A 20,563-nucleotide genomic window follows, 5' to 3' on the forward strand; every position below is an offset into this window, starting at 1 on the left:
TCCGAAGTTGCCGTCATTAAACAGAAACCAACATGGAGATTTCATTGCAACTAATTAGAAATTCGTCTTTCAGGTATGTAATAAACGATCTTCGAACAAAATAATGTACGATACACGAGCGGTATGTTTGTTGTCATGTTCTCGGAAATTAAAAAAGCTCAACTACGTTTCGCTTTTTCAATCTTTTCCTCGACCATGAAAACGTCAACATACCGCTCTTGTAACGTATATTACTATAATCTGACGTTACAACTCTAATATTATCTATCTACTGTCCGTTACTCTGGAGAAGACGAGCGGAAAGAATGTGACCTTGACTATCGCTGCTGATTATTATAAACATCGCTCAGATAAGCATCCCAGTAGCCAGGTTATTACTCGTGCAGGAAACATGAGTAACAATGCGTATGGAAATTAAAGCTAAGTTGAACAGAAGGAGACCTAATGTTTCCGCTTACTGCAGTACAAATATTGCACGTGTTGTATGTTATCTGTTTACATCCCTTCCTCCTCAGTCCGCTCTCGTCTTCTCCTGAGTCACCGACAGTACTTCGCTCCAATAGATGACGCAATAGTAAGCACATTCCTTTCACGTTTTATCTCGTGGTTGGAGAACAGTATTCATATCAATATCATCACTTCATCGTCATCATAATGTCTATCACCATTACCTTATCTCCGTCAATAATTTATTCCTTATCTTTATGGTTTTCCTCCTCCTTATTTACATTAATTTATTGCTTCTCTTTATATTAACCATCTTAGTTTTCGTCATCATCACGATCCACGACATAAACATCATTCTCATCATCATCATTGTCATCACCGTCATTTATTTATTTTTATCACTTTTGTCGTTATCTTGATCATCTCTCACTCCCTTCACCATCATAACAGTTTTCTTGCCCTCATCACTTTCGTTATAATCGTCATGAATCACATTTTCCTCAGTCTTCGCCATTACCATTTTCACATTTTAATATCATCATTGTTACATTTTTATTTTGTCGTTGCTGTCATGATTGTAATTCTTTATTTCATCATATTTTACTCACAGTTTTTGTCTCTAATATGAAATTCTCTTATTCATCTTCAATAACAAAAGTACTTAATTTGTATTCGTTATTTCCTTCATGTTTCAGAACTCTCGGCCTCTTCAGACCCAGTACTTCGTAGATTTTAAGGTAAGGATGTAATAAAAATAGTTCACAAGACTCTGCCGATGCATAGATTTCAAAACAATGTGTACGAAAAAAGTTTGGTAGCAGCAGCAGCAGTAGTAGTAGTAGTAGTAGTAGTAGTAGTAGTAGTAGTAGTAGTAGTAGTAGTAGTAGTAGTAGTAGAGTCGACGGCAATTTGGAAGGCTGTAGTCTGCTAGCGTTTGCATCGAGAGAGACAGATAGAGAGAGCAAGGCAGCGTACAACATTGCCACATCGTACTTCACGCGCACGTGCGATGCAAATAGCGCAGGGGAGAATTTAAATTACCAAAAGACAATAATGACCTCAGCCGTTGATTACTGTTTTTTTTTTCAGCAGGTTATTTTACGACGCTTTATCAACATCTTTGGTTATTTAGCGTCTGAATGAGATGAAGGTGATAATGCCGGTGAAATGAGTCCGGGGTCCAACACCGAAAGTTACCCAGCATTTGCTCATATTGGGTTGAGGGAAAACCCCGGAAAAAACCTCAACCAGGTAACTTGCCCCGACCGGGAATCGAACCCGGGCCACCTGGTTTCGCGGCAGACGCGCTGACCGTTGATTACTGTAAGCATGACACCAAACAAACCCTATTTCCTTCATTAACAATATTCTTTGCACTGTTCTCAATCCCACACCACATGCTTCTGCAGTCATTTCTGGCACGTTGGCAACGTTGCAGCCAGCATCAAGATGGCCGGCAGCGTTGTGCTCGTCAACGTTTTTAAAATAATTATACACCTTACACAATATTTTCCGCACCTGCCTGTGAAGTACTTGTTTTTTTACAGTCTCTTCTTCCATTTATTTATCTTACACACACACAGTAAATGTTAGTTTTATTTATTCAATGTATTTAAACACTCACACGTGAACTAACGAACTCTGGAAGTACTTGTTACAGACTGATTCCGATTGGTTCTCCTGTACAAGCTTGTGACGTCACATGCCAGAAATGCTACGGCGCATATAGCAGCCGACCGCCTTCCGAACTGCCGTCTAATCTAGTAGTTTCATGATATCACCTTTAAGCCAACTTACGCCAACCGATTGTCCAAAACGCGGAGAGTTTGTAATTTGTAATAATAAGCTGCGATCATTATAATCGCGTTAGTAAGAATAATATTTACTGTACCCGGAGAAAGTATTCCTTTACAATAAGTCATTTTTCGCTTAAATAGTCATGTTTATTGGCACAGAGTAACGATTTGGGGTTCGAGGAGTCCACATTTCATTCAGGAGGTTAAACAGATCAACAACAAAGTGAACATATGGTGTGAGGTAATGGAAGATGGAGTAAATGGCTTATTCTTCTTCTTTACTGAAGAAGCTCTGACAGGTAAAACATACCTGAGTATTATAGTTATATATAATAAAAGTGATATAATACAGTTATATGAACACATTTTAATGATTGAATAACATTAATAAAATCGGTTAAAACCATACATGTTTCGGAGGAATGCTCCTCCATCTTCAGTGGTAGTACCACGACGCTGGTACAGATGTTCGACCGCGTAACGTAGCTTAAGGAAGACTGATTGTCACTACCACTACCGCTGAAGATGGAGGAGCATTCCTTCGAAACATTTATGGTTTTTAACCGATTTTATTAATTTTATTCAATCATTAAAAAGTGTTCATATAACTGCATTATATCACTTTTATTACATATAACTATCTTACTCATGAACACTGTTGCATCTGACCTAACTTATGTAATTTAATACCTGAGTATCTTGATGCTTTATAAGCTGTCTCAGCTAACACTTTGCAATTTAACGATTAATTCAATATGTCAGAGACTTTCTTGTGAAAACTTTTATATACTAGGCGTTGGATTGAACGTAACAGACATCCTACTCTTTAATCATCTCGATCACCCGGCCCAAATGAACTTTCGTTATAGTTCTATGTAAAAGATTTTATCTACACATGCTGTGATAACCCTCACAGTAATCAGGAATATCTGTAGCGACTAATAGTGCTCATGTAGAGATTCAGAAATCAATTTGTATGCTAAACAAACTATGTATTTTCCGTATATTATTATTATTTTCTATAAAAAAAGATCAGTTTCAAATGAAAAGGATACATCGGCTTGTGGTCATCCGATATACATCATATTACATTTGAATTTATTTATTTTTATTGCTAGTAAGTTTGAAATGAATACAAATTAATAAGTACAATGAAAGATAAACTAGCCCACTCCTGAATGAGTAAGACTCGTGCTCAGGAGGGAATTCCAATACCGACAAAAATAAATTTAAAATTGAGAGTGAATACAGATTACATAGTGTTTAATATGCATAAACCCAAACTATAAATCCAATACATTTTTTTTATTAATTTGGAGAGGATTCGTGGTTGAAATATTATTGGAATAAAATTTGTTTAATAGTCTGGGACCTTGACTTATGCTATGATAAAAAGCTGCATTGGTTTTACATTTTGATTCAGACAAACCCAGAGAATTCATATTTTTAGTTCTTTATTTATGTATATACCTTTCAAAGTTATTAAACTTTCTATGAAAATATTTTAATGAAATAAAATAATACATTTGTTTAATGTTGAAAACTTTGAAATGTTTAAACAACAATTCAGTTGGGTAATCTTTCTGATTTTTCAAACAATTTTTTAATACTTTTTGTGTAGTAAAATTAACGGATATAGGTTGGATTTGTAAGTTCCACCCCAACCTATAATACCATACATAGCCTAAATATAGATTGAAATAATGCTAAATAAATTGCACGTAAACAGGTAATTGACAAAATATTTCTTAGAGTAACAAAGTAATATAATGTTTTACGTAATTTATTACAAATATAATGAATATGATTATTCCATTTTAAGTGATTATCAATAATTATACTTAAGTATTTAACCTCATTAACTTCATTAATAACTGAACAATTGCAATTTATATCGGAACAATCAGAATTAGGGTAAACTAGGATCTGTTGGACAGTCGGGCATGTTGGACACTTTGTACTTCAACGTGTTACCTCGCCACTTGTGGGCACCACATTCTGCTAGAAGTCAAGGACTGAAGTAGCCCCACTCGTTGCTACTTCCGTCATTGACTTCTAGTAGAATGTGGTGCCCACAAGTGGCGAGGTAACACGTTAAAATACAAAGTGTCCAACAAGCCCCACTGTCCAACAGACCCTACTTTACCCTATGCATTTTAATTTGTAGTATAGATGAAATTGGTTTATTACCTTTATTATGGGATAGCTATTGCTTTATTAATTACAAGTGAATTTAAATCGGACCATTTTTTTTATTAATTTTAAGCCGCAATTTTCATTATAATAAGCATCAGACCAAGTTTTTCCACTAAAAAATAAAACAGTATCATCAGCATACGAATATAAATCTCCTTCATATTCTTTAAGGTCTATCATTGGAAGGTCATTAATATATATTAAAAATAAAATCGGTCAAGGACTGTTCCTTAAATAAATAGGAAATACGAAAATCATGTATTACACGTATAAAAACCTGGTGTAGTGAGAAGAAAAATTCTCGCATCACTGATTTAAGAGCGCTATTAGAAAACCATTTAATCCACTTTCGAATATTACGATAGCTTTGTTTTTGTTTTCTTCTGAATCGCGTAAATCATGGCTACACATGTAGGTTCCAGTGTTTGTTGTCATTAATCTCTGTTTGTACAGCGCAGAACGGCGGCGTTAAGTCACTGACTCGTCTCCGTGATTTGATGGACGACTTCGCCATCATCTATTTTGATATGCGGCCATGTTTTGTATCAGATTTATTAGCTATGCAATCTTAACAACGTTTGTGCTACGTAGACTAAGTCCTAAACAAACGAGGATTACGTACAGTGAGTGCACAAGCCTGCGTTCCTGTCTCTGCAGTAAGGTCTATCCGAAAGACAAAGATTAATGACAGCATGATATTTTGGAATCAATTCTAGCGGTACTTGGACATATTTTCCATGAAAGTCTAGAGTTTTCTTGATCGTAGTAATGTCTATTCTCATTATATTAACATTTTATGTATGAAAGATTCAATTGTTCACTATTCATATGCAGATGACACAGTTTTACTTTTTGGTGGAAAAACCTGGTATGATGCATATAATAATTCAAATAATGGATTTAAATTAATAAAAAAAATAGTTTGACATGAATTATCTTTCTTTCAACGAAAATAAAACCATAATTATTCCATTATCATTATCTGAAAAATGTAACAAACCTCCTACATCTATATTACGTATTAAATTACATAATTCTTATTGTTGTCTTATAAAGTGTAAATGTGCGATTATTAAAGAGTCCTCTGAAGTTAATTATTTAGGCATAATTTTCGATAATCATTTAAAATGGAACCAACACATTAATTACCTTTGTAATAAATTACGTAAAATGGTATATTATTTTGTTTTATTGAGGAATTACTTGTCAATAAGTTTATTACGTACAATATATTTAACTTTATTTCAATCGGTAATTATGTATGGAATTATAGGATGGGGTAGCTCATTTAAATCCAATTTTAATCCACTTTATTTATTACAGCACAAAATAATTAAAATATGTCTTCATAAACCTATTGATTTTCCATCTCAAAAATTGTTTATAGACTTTAATGTACTTAACGTAAGACAAATTTATTATATTGTATTAATAAAATTCATACATAAAAATCGAATTAATTTTGAATTGTATTCTCATAGTTATGAAACAAAAGGTATGAATTCTTTAAGATTGTTTGAACCAAAATGCAACACTGTTACAGTATTTAATCATAGTAGTAATTTAGGCCCAAGAATATATAACAAATTTATATTTAAATATCCTAATATTGTCAATTCTAATAGTTCTAGTATTAAATTTAAAAAGTAATGTATGGATTTTATAAAAATTGAAAAATTGTAAATTTAAATTTATATACTACAATTGCATAGTAGACATAAGACAAATTGTATTGTATAATTATTAATTTCAATTCAAGAATCCGCCCCTGATCACGAGTTCCAATCTTTCAGGGGCGAGCTAAAGTTTTTCTGTGTATATTATATTTTATGTTACAATTATTAGCAAAATAATAAATAAATAAATAAATAAATAAATAAATAAATAAATAAATTCAACCTCTTCTGCTACAATCACAATATTTCTAGCAACAACGGGAGAAGTCCTGAAAGAAAATGTTAAAAATTAATGTGATGTTAGAATAGTAGAATAATTATAGTATGGAAATTTTAGAATATGAAAATAAAGGTTTTAGCACTTAAAGAAAAAGTGATCAATGCGAAAAATAGTAGTATCGTGACAGAAGAACTAGACAGGAAATGCAAGATACTTCTCTTAGGCGGAACAAAGAATTCAAATCTGAATACAAAATCAAATACGTTTCATCTTATTTGTGCCTCAAGAAATGAAAACACTAAGCACTAAAATTGTAACCAAATTTTGTAAATGTTAGTAATATTCCATTTGCATTATATAGTTCATAATATTATGAACCCTGGCAGAAAACACACAAAACAAATTAAGATTCCTGATTGCAGAAATGAGGTGAGGACCCGGAGATCATTAAAAAAAGATCGACAGAACGCGGAACGAATAAATTCTAAAAACAGCTACAAATAAGGTAATTTGACAGTGGATTTAATTAGATGTTAAATGTTATGTTTTATTTAACGACGCTCACAACTGCAGAGGTTATATAAACGTCGCCGGATGTGCCGGAATTGTGTCCCACACTTAAATGCCATCGACGTGGCACGGGATCGAACCCGCAACCTTGGGTATAGAAGGTCAGCGCTATACCAACTCGCCAACCAGTTCGACGGATTTGAGTAAAAATCTATATCCAAATTAGAGTATAAAATTTATACAATTTATAATTTATATAATATGTAATTTTATTTTAATACTGTAGTGTATTTTATTTGACTATTACACTCTTAGTACGTCATACTACTTTTGACCAATAAAACGGTACGAAAGAACGTATTTCAACCAATCATGGCTGCTTATCGCACAATTTTATCGCGTCCCTAGCATTTGTTTAATTTTATCGCGTCCCTAGCATTTGTTTAATTTTATCGCGTCCCTAGCATTTGTTTAATTTTATCGCGTCCCTAGCATTTGTTTCTTTGTTTGCCAACATTTGAAACTGCGCTGGTCTGGACGTCAAAAATATATATAAAATTACAAACCACTCCAGTCGATGCACAGCAGTTTCAAATATGACTCGCATTGGCATTCAAGAACAAGAATTAATAAAAATCACTTATCATACCTATGCATCTTCTGAAATCCGATTTACAAATAAATGAAGAGCACCATTCGGAAATCCTGAATAAGTTGAATACACCATGTAGGCCTACATCAACGAGTTCCACTTCTATTACGCACACGTCCAATATAACATCAATTGAACCACCAACCATATTCAAATTTGAAAATTGTACATTCAATAATTATTCCTTTTAAAATTATTCATTCGGAAATTCTGAATAAGTTGAATACACCATGTAGGCCTAAATCAACGAGTTCCACTTCTATTACGCACACGTCCAATATAACATCAATTGAACCACCAACCACATTCAAATTTGAAAATTGTACATTCAATAATTATTCCTTTTAAAATTATTCATGTTTATTTTTTATGTCATCGTCGTTAATTAAAACTTTTCTAATACTTGTGTATATTAGTTAGGTTATGTTATAGCTTCTGCTATATGATATTATGGATAGTCACGTATCAGAGATTGTTTAATATTAAGATTTATTGAAAATCATCTGTCAAGTGACGTTGATTACTGGGATTCGGATAATTGAAGTGGAATGTTGCATTTTAATAAAAATGAAACTGAATCAACAAAGCCTTCTTGACTAGTAACATTGCCATCGTGTATAATAGATCGAGAACTTCTCGACGAGAAGGCATTGCTCACTACTGCCATCTAGCATGCATCTAGCGTAATATTTGTAATGTTGAGATGGTACAATAATACATTTGAAGACAGTTGTATTTTCGTAAGTCAATTAATATTTTATTGTATTGGAGTACTTCGTTACTTCTAATTTTTATATACGTTCTTCTAATCGTGTAATAGTCAATTAAATCCCATTCGAGTTTTGATTTTCTCTAGATAAATCAAAACGTCTAATGAGATTACTGTTGATAATCATGCATACACATAAACCATATTGCCGATATTTCTGTGACTATTCTATATGAAATTGAAAGAAAGATGTGGACTAGCCTGATTCAGACTGGGGATTTGGAGATTAAGAAATAATAGAAGTAATATACCTCAAAGCATGTGCCCATTATGTGGACATAGGGACGATGACATTCATGTTGTTTTTGAATGTCAATACACGAAAGAAATACGGATGAAATTCATAAATGAAAAGTTCCTACAAATGAATAAAGAAATGTCTATAACAAAACTCATGAATAATAATAATAATAATAATAATAATAATAATAATAATAATAACATAAAAATACAAGGCAAATAGGTCTATATTTTTTTGATAAAAAAATAGAATGGAAAGAATAAATGAAATAGCTAGAATTGAATCAGAAAAATAGTGGATAAGAAAAAATGGTTTAGTTTTTTTGAATAGTAGCTACTATCAATAAATAAAATGAAACATATATATTCAAAAGTTTTAAATATACTAGAATAATGTAAGACGTAATTTGATAGCTGCACATTACAGATTGAAACGTGAAGTACATCTTAGCCAAGTGAGTAAAGACTAATTGTAACAACATATTAAAATGAGTTGAGTCTTGCGCAAAACTAGTCGCAAGTGCAAGATAAAACATCTTATATTAAATTGTTAAGTAAAGAAATTATATTAAAAATAGTTTATCTATATGTAAATTATAAATTATGTAATGTAAGGCTTCAATGATTATATGTATATCTTTCTCTTTTGTGTCTGTGAACTATAATAAATATATCATATCATAAATCATATCTACGACTATTCTATGGAAGATCTCGATAATTGAATGAAGTGGGAATGGAAGATAGGGCAAATGGGATGAGAAACAATTGAAAGTACGCGATCGCGCGATCTAGGAAGGGAATTTGGGGCTATGAGGAACAGCCTTTGTGAACGCCAAGCTTGTTGGCTGGGTACTTGTCACACTCCTTATCTCACAGTCTCGATTGAAGAACTGAAGGTAATTTCGAGGGAGAAACCGAAAATGTACGTAACGAAATAGCTACAACATGTGGGAGATATGTCGCAATCATGAACAAAATCGTCGAAGATGTTAGAAGGCTGGACAGAGTGAGTGGTGAGACGAGGACGTCGCTATCCTCACTAGACACGCGACAACCCGCTTCCGATTTTGAAACTTGAAATAAATCGGTCTAGAAATAATTAGGGACAAAAGAGGAAGAGTAAGCTAAACAGTATAGTAGTGCACGTCTTGGGACTCAAATTACAATTTATGTCAGCTCCTATCCTAAATGTCACTTGTCTCACTTCGTTCACTTTGCAGTCACCCGCAACAGCATAGACAGCGACTACCGCCGCATTCCACAGCATCCCCTTTCCAGTCGAAAGATTGAAAAACCTCGAAGAGCATTAAATAGGGAATGGATCGAGACAGACCGCATAGAAAACCACGGGCACGAAGTTCGTTTTAGACATATACATCTTGATTACACAACTTTTAACACTGTATTACTTCGGAATATGTATTATATGACTTTCTTGTGTTAAATTCTATCGTACCTGGTTTACATGTTTCGACCTATTTATGGGTCATCCTCAGAACTGGTCGTTGTTGGTTTTTGGCCCCTCTTGTTTTGTTTCCTGTGAGGGTGTGTTCGTGTGGTGTAATGTGGAGTCAAAGAGTGTGTGTGTTTTGAAATTGAGTTCTGTGTTGAGAATTTCATTGAGGTGTGTTTTTGTGTGTCTGTATATTTCATATTGTTCTAGTGTGTTCAGTTTCTGGCTTTTTAGTTGGATGTGTAGTATTTCCATGTCTGTGTTGATGTCTCTGTAGGTGTGGTTAGCATTTGTGATGTGTTCTGCATATGTGAAGGTGTTTTGTAATTTTATTGTTCTTTATAAAACAGTTATATTACCGGTTGTTATGTATGGTTGTGAAACTTGGACTCTCACTCTGAGAGAGGAACGTAGGTTAAGGGTGTTTGAGAATAAGATGCTTAGGAAAATATTTGGGGCTAAGAGGGATGAAGTTACAGGACAATAGAGAAAGTTACACAACGCAGAACTGCACGCATTGTATTCTTCACTGACATAATTAGGAACATTAAATCCAGACGTTTGCGATGGGCAGGGCATGTAGCACGTATGGGTGAATCCAGGAATGCATATAGAGTGTTAGTTGGGAGACCGGAGGGAAAAAAACCTTTGGGGAGGCCGAGACGTAGATGGGAGGATAATATTAAAATGGATTTGAGGGAGGTGGGATATGATGGTAGGGACTGGATTAATCTTGCACAGGGTAGGGACCGATGGCGGGCTTATGTGAGGGCGGCAGTGAACCTTCGGGTTCCTTAAAAGCCATTTGTATGTATGTATATGTGTATGTATATGTATGTATGTGATGTATTCTTTGTAACGTGTTTGAAATGATCTGCCTATCTGTCCTATGTAGAAGTTGGGTTACATTTGGTTTGTATACGCGTGTGTGGTTGTATTTGTTTGTTTGTGTTGTTTGTGTGTTGAGATGTTTTTGTAGAGTGTTATTTGTTCTGTATGCGATGTTGTAATTTAATTTCTTGAATGAGGTTGCAATCTTGTGTGTGTTTTTGTTTTTGTATGTTAGTGTGATGTATATTTTTGTGTTCTTTTGCTTGTGTTGTATTCTTATGTTTTTTGTGATTATGTTTTGTCTTACGTATTATGTTGTCTATTATGTTAGGGTTGTATCCGTTTTTTGTGCTATGTATTTGATTGTGTTTAGCTCTTCTTTGTAATCCTGTTGGTTCATAGGTATGTTTAGTAGCCTGTGTACAATTGTTCGCAATTCAGCTTGTTTGTGTTGTGTATGTGTGTTGTTGTTGTTGGTTTTCTGTATACTTTGAATCTGTGTTTGTTGTCTACTTTTGTTATTGTGATGTCTAGAAAATTTATGGATTTGTTGTTTTCAATTTCTAATGTGTAGTGTAGCTTTGGGTGTATTTTGTTTATGTGTTGATGTAGGTTTTGGATCTGTCTTTTGTTTCCTTTTGTTCTGTGTTTTGTTTCCGTTTTAGACTTCTGTTTCCATGGTGACGTCAGACTAAATCTTTCATGTCAAAAGTTACAATCTTAGTTACACCTGGAACACATAAACCATACATGGGCACAATTTTCGGTTACGTGAGGCACTCGATTTGAAATAGTTTCTTTACTAGGAGAGGAGACTGCAGAGTAGGATGGGAAATATAAACTGCTGTGACCTGCGTCACCTTATCGTAATCGCTAAGACGGTCAGTGGCGAATTATTAGGAAAGTGCTTGGTTAACGTGAGAGACTCGAAAACCTTTATTCAATTTGGCAAATTAATTCGGCAGCTTAAATCATAAACCTCTTTACTATTTCTCCATCATTGCATTTATTTAAATCACAGGCGAGAAATTGCGTAACTAGCCAATAATATTCCATCACGTTGTCTACGTTTATTTTCTTGAATATTCTGGCGTTTATCAATATTAATTAATAGATATTCACGTTGTCGACCTAAAATAATTTCAGAAAATATTTCGTTTTCTACGCACATTTAATATTTTTTTATAAATTTCTTTTGGAAATAATACGTACAAACAACATTTAATTCCTCGTAGGCTACCTTTTAATGCAGCGTGTTTAAGGTATAATGTCGTATTTAGTATACTATGCAAATGTTAAGATCATAAATTTTCTTCGGAATAGTACGAAAAATAACATTTAATTTGTCTTACCTTCTAATTCAGCACGTTCTTTATGACATAAGGAGTAATGTCGTTGTATATTAAATTTATTAATGCCTAATAGGATTTTCGAGCATAACATACATCGTATGTTCTCCCCTTCCAAACATCAAAAAAGCTCTTCCTCCATATATCATTAAATAATCGTTTTCTAAAGCGTACACACTGCTTTGATAATGCCATTATGCCACCACTGATATTGCTTATGAAACTGATATAGAGCCTGCCCACGCCTAGGAGTTACGTGAGGAGGGAAGGGGTCTGTGAAGATGTTGTCACTCAGAGCGATAAGCTCTGTGAAGGTCAGTGAGGCACAAATTCTCAATTGAGGCACGATGCCCAAGTATGACATTGACGATTCTCTCAAATTCATCACTAAATTGTCGAATAATATCACAACATTAAGAACAAGACCAAACGAACATAAGAAATATGGTCTGTAATTTCAGAGACAACGAGTTGCGCAATAATCCGTTTAAACCCCTTCTTTCTCTGTTCATTTGAAATATATTTTTAAAATCTTAAAACACTCTCAGTTCTGTAAGTACGGAGAGGCGCTTTTATCATGTTTACATGCGGATGCCTTACCACAACGAGCAGCTTGAAGCTCAAGTGGGTAAACGACCCTCGCGTCAAGGGGCTTAGGAGGGGGGAGAGAGAGAGAGAGAGAGGAAGAGAGAGAGAACAGCCACAGTCTAGTATATACAGTCACGAAGCTTAATACTTATTAAATATGCAAACGTTGACAGTTGAAATATGCATCCATAGCTAGTTGCTCACTACCAGGATCGCTACTATCGCCTCATCACAGACCCTTTCCCCAGCAGACGATAAAATGTATTGTACTTTCGATATCGTATTCTTCTGAAAAAATTAACACCTTCCTTCCACTATTGAAATGTGAAATACATAAGGTTTATATATTATTTTCATAAAGCATACATTATATTTTATAAACTCACCTTCCTGGATTTTTCGGAAGAAGGAAAAATCTGGCCTCTTCTTCTTACAATATTTACAATACCAGAAACGCCTCCTTGTCCCATATTATTATTCAAATTATTGTATTTTAGCCATTTACAGTTATTACAACCGATAACGAACATTTCACAGTTTACACAACTTTTCACAACAAAGCGAAATACGGCACAGTCAAATACTTTCCGATCTAGACCAGGCCGTAATGTATGTTCGGGTTTTCTATTTCAGTGTATGTAGCTCAGTGAAATATTATATTATAACTTTATTGCGTATCATTTCTAAGTTTTATTCAGTGTAATGTGTCCATAAGTTCCGTTTACTTCTTGTTGCATAATATGTTGCAGAAATAATTACAAAACTGTGTTATTTTAATGTGAAGAGAATTTTACATGTTAACATAATCTGTTCGCATCAACATTTTAAGTTTAGAATGGAAGCTATTTTGAGGTTCCATAAAAACGAATTTATATTGTGATTTTAATTTTGCACATCTACCTTCCTTAATTATAGACAGAAAATTTACCATACCAGTCGTATGAAATTAGTGTACGTACGATTGTGTTACTTCGTCTCTTAGATAGTAGATAAATACAATAATTCAGTACTCAATTGTAGTATTAAAATACAGACAAATAGAATGTCACGGGTGTCATACATGACATTATGTTTAACTATAATGTATAATTGCGAATATAGGACTATAAGTTAAATTTAGTAAACATAACCTATACTTTCCATATGACATAACATACATTTGTAGTGGCAGGGCATTGGAGGCCACTAAAATTAGACAGAAATGGGCAACTGGAACAGTAAACATAACCTATAATTTCAACATATCCAAATATTTGTGCGGTGTAACTGAAAATTATTGAATCGTGCATAAATGAATGTACAAGAATTTCACAATATTTAATCGAAATAAAGGCAGGTATTACACATACGAACAACGTAATTTTCGCACCAAAAATAATATTACATCTTAACTCGCAAGGAATTATGTCTGAAGTGTCTCCTAATCATTGTTTTAAATTTTATTAATGCAATTATACTACATTTTAGAGAAATATATGTTACTGTTTATACATTCCAATTAATTTATGGTTGAAACGCCGCCCTTCGCGATCGGGTTAAGCGAGTCACATGGTCTGCTTTATGGCCTGTATTAGATCACGATGGCAGTGATACATTTTATTGTTCCTAGTACTCACAGCGCTCCAAGCGGCTAGCAACTATCGTGAGAAATGCAAAAAATCACCCCAAGCTTCGTGACTGTATATAGTAGACTGTGGTACAGCAATAAGAACTTGCAGCCTTCAATTTACTACTGCAGGCCAGATTGAGAAACCTGTTGAAAGATGTGTGCAGATGAGGGAAACCACCATTATTCAAGTTTGCCTAATGCAGACTAATACATTAATGCTGTTTCTTTCTTTTTAACTTTATTGTACGACGCTTTATCAACTGATATGGTTATCTAGTGTCTGAGTGAAATAAAGGTGAAAACTCGAGCGAAATGAGTCCTGGGTTCATCGCCGAAAGTTATCCAGCATTTTGTTCTTAATGGGTTGACGGAAAACCTTGGAGAAACCTCAACTAAGTAACTTGCCCTAACCAAGATTTTAATCTGGGTCCGCTCGATTCACGGTCAGACATTCTAACCGTTACTCCACAGCAATGGACGCTGCTTCTTATTTTATCAAAAACGACATTTCAAAGAGCAGATGCAACATTAATGAAATTACTCAGATCATTATCTGATTACTAGAATTGTAATTGTAGCATTTTGTATCATGGACTATAACAATTTTATTGGGCCACCGGTGCTTATCTTCTTAAATAGTTTTTTATAACATTAACGTTTTCGATACTACTTATTTATCATCATCAGATGTTAGTGCATTGTGTTGACAATATGTAATGAAAACCTAGCCTCATGGTGTTTTATGAATTTACTATTTGGTTTCATATTACTTATCGTAATGTCTAAGCCTTGTCAGGGTTAACATAGTGGTAGTCCGTTGTGATTTCTTAGCTCAGGTCAGTGTTTCTAGTTTACAATAAAATACATTGCGATATAAAATACAATAAGATACAGTTTAAACAATTTTAAACAATTTAAAAACACTATATAAAATATAACATATAAAGTTCTATGTGAGCTTGTTGGAATGGCTGTGTTGGTCAATCGTTTGTGCCGTTAAATAGGGCGGTTTCTGCTGGTCCTAATTCAAAAATCATTGTCTGGAAAAGGGAGCAATTTTTGAGGTCGCTGAATTTCTGTAGTTGTCTATGCTGTATGTTGTTATTAAGACCATAATGGGCTTTTCACTTATAACCAGTATCACTCTAACTTAACTGTTTAAAATTCTTTGATGTCTACTAATATGCAAGTATCGGCGATTAGATGTATGTAGTTACAAGCGGTTTAATGTCGAGCTCCGTGAATCTAGCAAAGCCGTGATTGTCTGCAACAATTACATATTATTAATAATATATTGATTCGATGTTAATTTATGGTTGGAACTTGTTAATAATTGAAGTTTATGCAAGTGAAGTGACTTACGATTTTGCGTGTGAATCAGTTGAAGGTGATGATGCCAGGGAAATGAGTCCAGGGTCCAGCGTCGAAAGTTATCCAACATTTGCTTTTAATGAGTTGAGGGAAAACCCGGAATAAACGTCAACCAGGCAACTTGTCCCAACCAGGATTTGAATCCGGGTCCGCTCGCTTCACGGTTAGGGAAGCTCCATAGCGATGGACTAGCGCATGTAATGCACGACGCTACTGTGAACTGACGATTTTTCAACTCCTCGATGACATTTTATTTTTTAAAATCCTCTGGTAACACCTAAGAGTGCAACGCAAGCTCTAATAGAAACTAACGACTTTACATTCTTCAATAGTGAATTTGAAGGCAGGCTATATTCTCAGAATATGGTGACATCGAGCCACGTGAGAGGAGACGCGCCAGAACTTATGAATATCAATGCTCTAGGAAAATCATGCCAAGAATAAGAAGGTGCCGAGGTAAGTAAATCATGGAACTCTACCTGCTTTTCTCCTATGCCTCAACTTACATATTGACACAATCGAAAAGGCTGCAATTCACGAAGAGGTAACAGCCGCGAACATGAACGTTTTTACATATATGTGATTACAGAATACAGATTGAAATAGAAGAAGAACCTATTGAAAATGAATTCACATTGGATTCCTAATTAAATGTACGAGTTGGCCATTTAATCGACGATTTCCCATCGACATATTGTTTCTAGATTAATAGGATTTCTACCATAAAACGCTTCATTTCAACATCTGTTTCCAATATCTCCTTTAGGCCTATTCGTGAAGTCCTCCTCAAGAACCCATTAGCAGAGGCATGTCAATTGATGCCCATAGGAGCAAGCGCGCTCTTTAGAGCTCAGGAGAGCCTGAGCGCTTTACAGCGGAAAGGAAAGAGACAGACGAAAGAGAGAGTGTATGCCGCTTGGTCGAGCTATATACAGGGATGGCCAGCACTGATTCAATAGATAAAGGGAAGAGAACTTATTAAAACTGTATCTATGTTAATTTTTATATTTGCCTGAGAAGTATAAGTGCATTATAAGAATGTAAGTTTTAATTTTAATGCTTATTTTTCACAAGTTTGATTTTTTTTTATTGATAGGAAATATTTTCTCAACTTTTCTCATAGAAATTTCAGATATAGGCCTATTTATTTAGTAGCCTTAAGAATGTTTTCGTAAATATAATATGCCGTATATACGTATTACTGAAGATAGTGTATTGAATATTTTAAAAATATTCGCATGGAAATTGTTTGTAAGGAAATGAATTAACAAAGCAACTACTGTTACATCATAAGCAGAAGATGGTTGCCCATGTGTTGTAAAAATGTCAGCTCTATAGCTTCAGCAGATTTAGAGAAAATAATTTAATATTCTGATGATAGGAAGTTGCTCACAATTAATATCATCTTAAAAGCATAATGCGATAAGAGTTTCGTTATGTAATATTAGTTACACTTAAAACAGATACAGTACCTAGGTAACTTTGCTTTGTACTGTAATATTGTTTTGATTAGTTTATTGATTACTTTTGTAAGGCTAAAGGTACCATCAATATCAATTCCAACTTATCATGTCATACTCAATCTCTTTCTTTGGTATATCACTTTCTTTATGAGTGATGTTTTTCATTCATTTATTATACTACTATGGAATTTAAGTGAATATTCCTTCTTAACTCTCTATTATGTTATTAACAGAGGGCGGATCAGAGTGACCAGGTTCCGTGGCTTCATGTTACTGATGCAGAGACCAGAATGTCTCGGCACGTGTTCCCTAGGTACAGACAGTGGCTAAAGAATTATACAGTATGCAATAGGAACATCACGTCCCGCTTCGCAAATGGGTGGCGTTTGCTACTACTAGTGAAAGCAAATGCGAAGTTATTATGTGGGAATACGAGGTATCCGATGAAGTACGCATAGTAGTGGACCTACAGTTAAACAGAGCAATTAGGAACAAGATTGTGCTATTTGTGTTGTTATTTATAAACTGTCAGAATGCCTAAGGAAAAACGTGTTCAAAGTGAAAAAGTGAACTCTTGTACACCAGTTCGAAGGTAATATCTTCAGCAGTGAAGGAGAAATAATTATGTGTAATACATGTAAAGTGAAGTTAAAAGCTACAAAAAAATGGCACTTAGACATTGCAACAGCAGACATCACAGGGAATACATACAAGAGAATCCGTCAACATCGGATGCAAACGTAATTGTAGGAACATTTATACCTACCTCTACTGGCAAGAAATATGTACTAACGTGTGAGACGATAGAAAATGTGAACCACACAACAATGACAACTGTATTTTCTAATGCCATGAGTATTTTGTGTCCTACTGGTATCAGGTATAATAATGTACTTCTTTTAGTCACAGATGCTGCGTCCTATATGATAAAGGGGCAAATTACATAAAAATAATATATCCTAAGTTGGTTCACCTTACTTGCTTAGCGGAAGTAATTCGCTCTTCTTATAATGACGTCGATAGCTTTATAGGCAACGTTAAGAAATTTTTTTCTGAAATAACCTTTCCGAATACAAATTTCAAGGAAATCGCTCCCATAATAACAAGATGGGGTAGTTGGCTGGAGGCTGCCTTCTATTATGCCACATATTATGTTCAAATTGTGAAAGTGATCAATAGTTCAGATTCTACAAAAGCACATGTAATTGAAATAGCAAAATCTCTCATTTCAGATGATCTTGCGAGCAGTTTAGATTTCATACACAATAACTTTTATCACTTACCGAAAGCCATACAAACATCTGATTTACACATGCCAAAGCTATAAACATATAGAAAAAATATCTGTAAAACTTAAGGAAACCAAAGCCGGAAGTTACGAAAAAAGTGAACGAGAAACTTCAGAATGTGTTAGCAAAAAATAATGGTTTTTCAATCATGTATGGCGAGCAAAAAACAAATAGAGCGCTCGAGATCAAACAGCGAAAGAAATCTATCAGATATTGATATCGATATTCCTGATATAGTATATTATTCGTATGCACCTATTACGTCTTGCGATGTCGAAAGGAGTTTCTCACGATTTAATTTTTGTTTAAGTGAGAGACGCAGAAAGTTCACTTTCGACAATCTCCGCATGTATATTATTGTCCACTGCAATGCACAGACTATGTGGTATTCACTTTACACGTAATTAGGAGTAGTGCTTTATAACGGAGTATAAATTCACAGCCGTCATGTACAGCACAGTGTACGCATTCTTTTGACACAACTGTACGGACATTGCAGGTACGCGCCCGTTGTGTACTTCTGGAGTCACCGTCTGTGCTTCAACATAAACAGACTATAGTAAATGGTTAGTAAACTTGTAAGAACAGTCACTCTGATCCGTCCTTTGGTTATTAACATTTAAAACGCAAGTGCAATATTAAGAAATCAGTGTTAGTACTTTTGTTTTACAGACAATATAGATAATATCAAACAGAAAGCAGTCATATAAAAATAACGACATAAAATTTCATGTTCCGTTTGAAGTTTGTGCACCACTGTTTTCTTAATCCAACAGGTTGCTTATTCATATACACAACTCTTCCTCTTTCCATACTTAGCGCTTGCTGCCAGTGCACGACGTCAAGGTCAGAAAAATGCGCTTGCTTTGACATCACTGCATATCTAGAAATGTGACATTCACTATAAGCATCAGCTCCATTAATCTTAATTGGACAAAGTTGGTTTGTTTTGAGACATGTTCTTCCGTCCGTAACGTATATTGAATTAAATACATTTCAGCGTTAAAATGCAGTACGCAGACAAGCTGTAAACAGTGTTGTGCAACAAGCGTTCTCGAGTGTATAAATTATAATTGCAATAATTGTAGCAGCTCATGTGCCAAGTGGCGTGTTACGCGCATTACAAGGATCATTAATTTAGATTGAGGCGCACGAGTGTGGACACAGCAGTCATAGCTCATTTCAATGCTAACCTAATTTGTCATGGAGTACGCCTATCAAGCGAATGCATCTTATTCATGAAAACTGGTACCGGTACGCCTATTCTCATCTAAGAAAGTATTTATCGTTTAGTGTGTGTGTGTGTGTGTGTGTGTGTGTGTGTGTGTGTGTCTAATGCCTACCCACTTCACGTCTTGTGTGATTCGGGTTCCGCATACTGCGGATAAATGGCAGGACTGTGACCCATTTTCAAGTTGCACACCACTTCGGCGTACCACGTTATGCATGATGTATACCTGTGAACAGTTATGTCATGTATTATCTCCGCGGTCTCATGCTTAACATTCGGCAGATCTTTGAGCGGCCTCATGAGTAACATTTGGCAGGTCTTTGAAATTGAATTAGTGTATTATTGTTCTCAATGTCAATAACAATAATAAACTTAAAATTCTTTTTTAAAAAAGGTTATGTACCTTAGACGGCCCGTTTCGACGCCGATTCTGCGTCATCTTCAGTGTCTTACGAACTACTGATGTTCCTGTTGATCTTGCATTCTGCCATTTGCATTCGTCAGTTGTAGGGTGGGGGTGTGTTGCTCCTACGGTGGGGGTGGTTGTTTGTGTGCTGTGTATCACGATGTCGAATAATGTGTGGTATTGAACTGTAATTGTGTATTAAGTATATGTAGTGGGTGTGTTATTGTATGTTTGTATATTTCGTGTTGTTCTAAGATGTTTAACTGTGGACTTTTTGGTGTGATGTGTAGAATTTCCATATCTGTTTCTATATTATTGTAGTCATGATTATTGTTGATAATATGTTCTGCGTAATTTGATGTAATGTATGGTTTGGTTATAGCTTTAATGTGTTATTATATTCGTATCTTGTATGAAAGGATCTTCCTGTCTGTCCTATGTAAAAATGTGGGCAACTATTGCAT

General features: G+C 34.7%; 1 long non-coding RNA gene across 1 annotated transcript in view; it reads left to right on the forward strand.

The window, feature by feature from the left end:
* Positions 1 to 20,563, forward strand: part of LOC138705238 (uncharacterized) — an 825,990-nt gene that overhangs the window by 703,976 nt on the left and 101,451 nt on the right. Inside the window, exon 3 of the long non-coding RNA XR_011333676.1 lies at positions 1,143 to 1,184. This is a non-coding gene — a long non-coding RNA (uncharacterized lncRNA). The remainder of the gene's footprint in view (positions 1 to 1,142; positions 1,185 to 20,563) is intronic.

This window comes from Periplaneta americana, chromosome 8 (genome assembly GCF_040183065.1).
Source record: "Periplaneta americana isolate PAMFEO1 chromosome 8, P.americana_PAMFEO1_priV1, whole genome shotgun sequence".
Lineage (NCBI taxonomy): Eukaryota > Metazoa > Arthropoda > Insecta > Blattodea > Blattidae > Periplaneta > Periplaneta americana.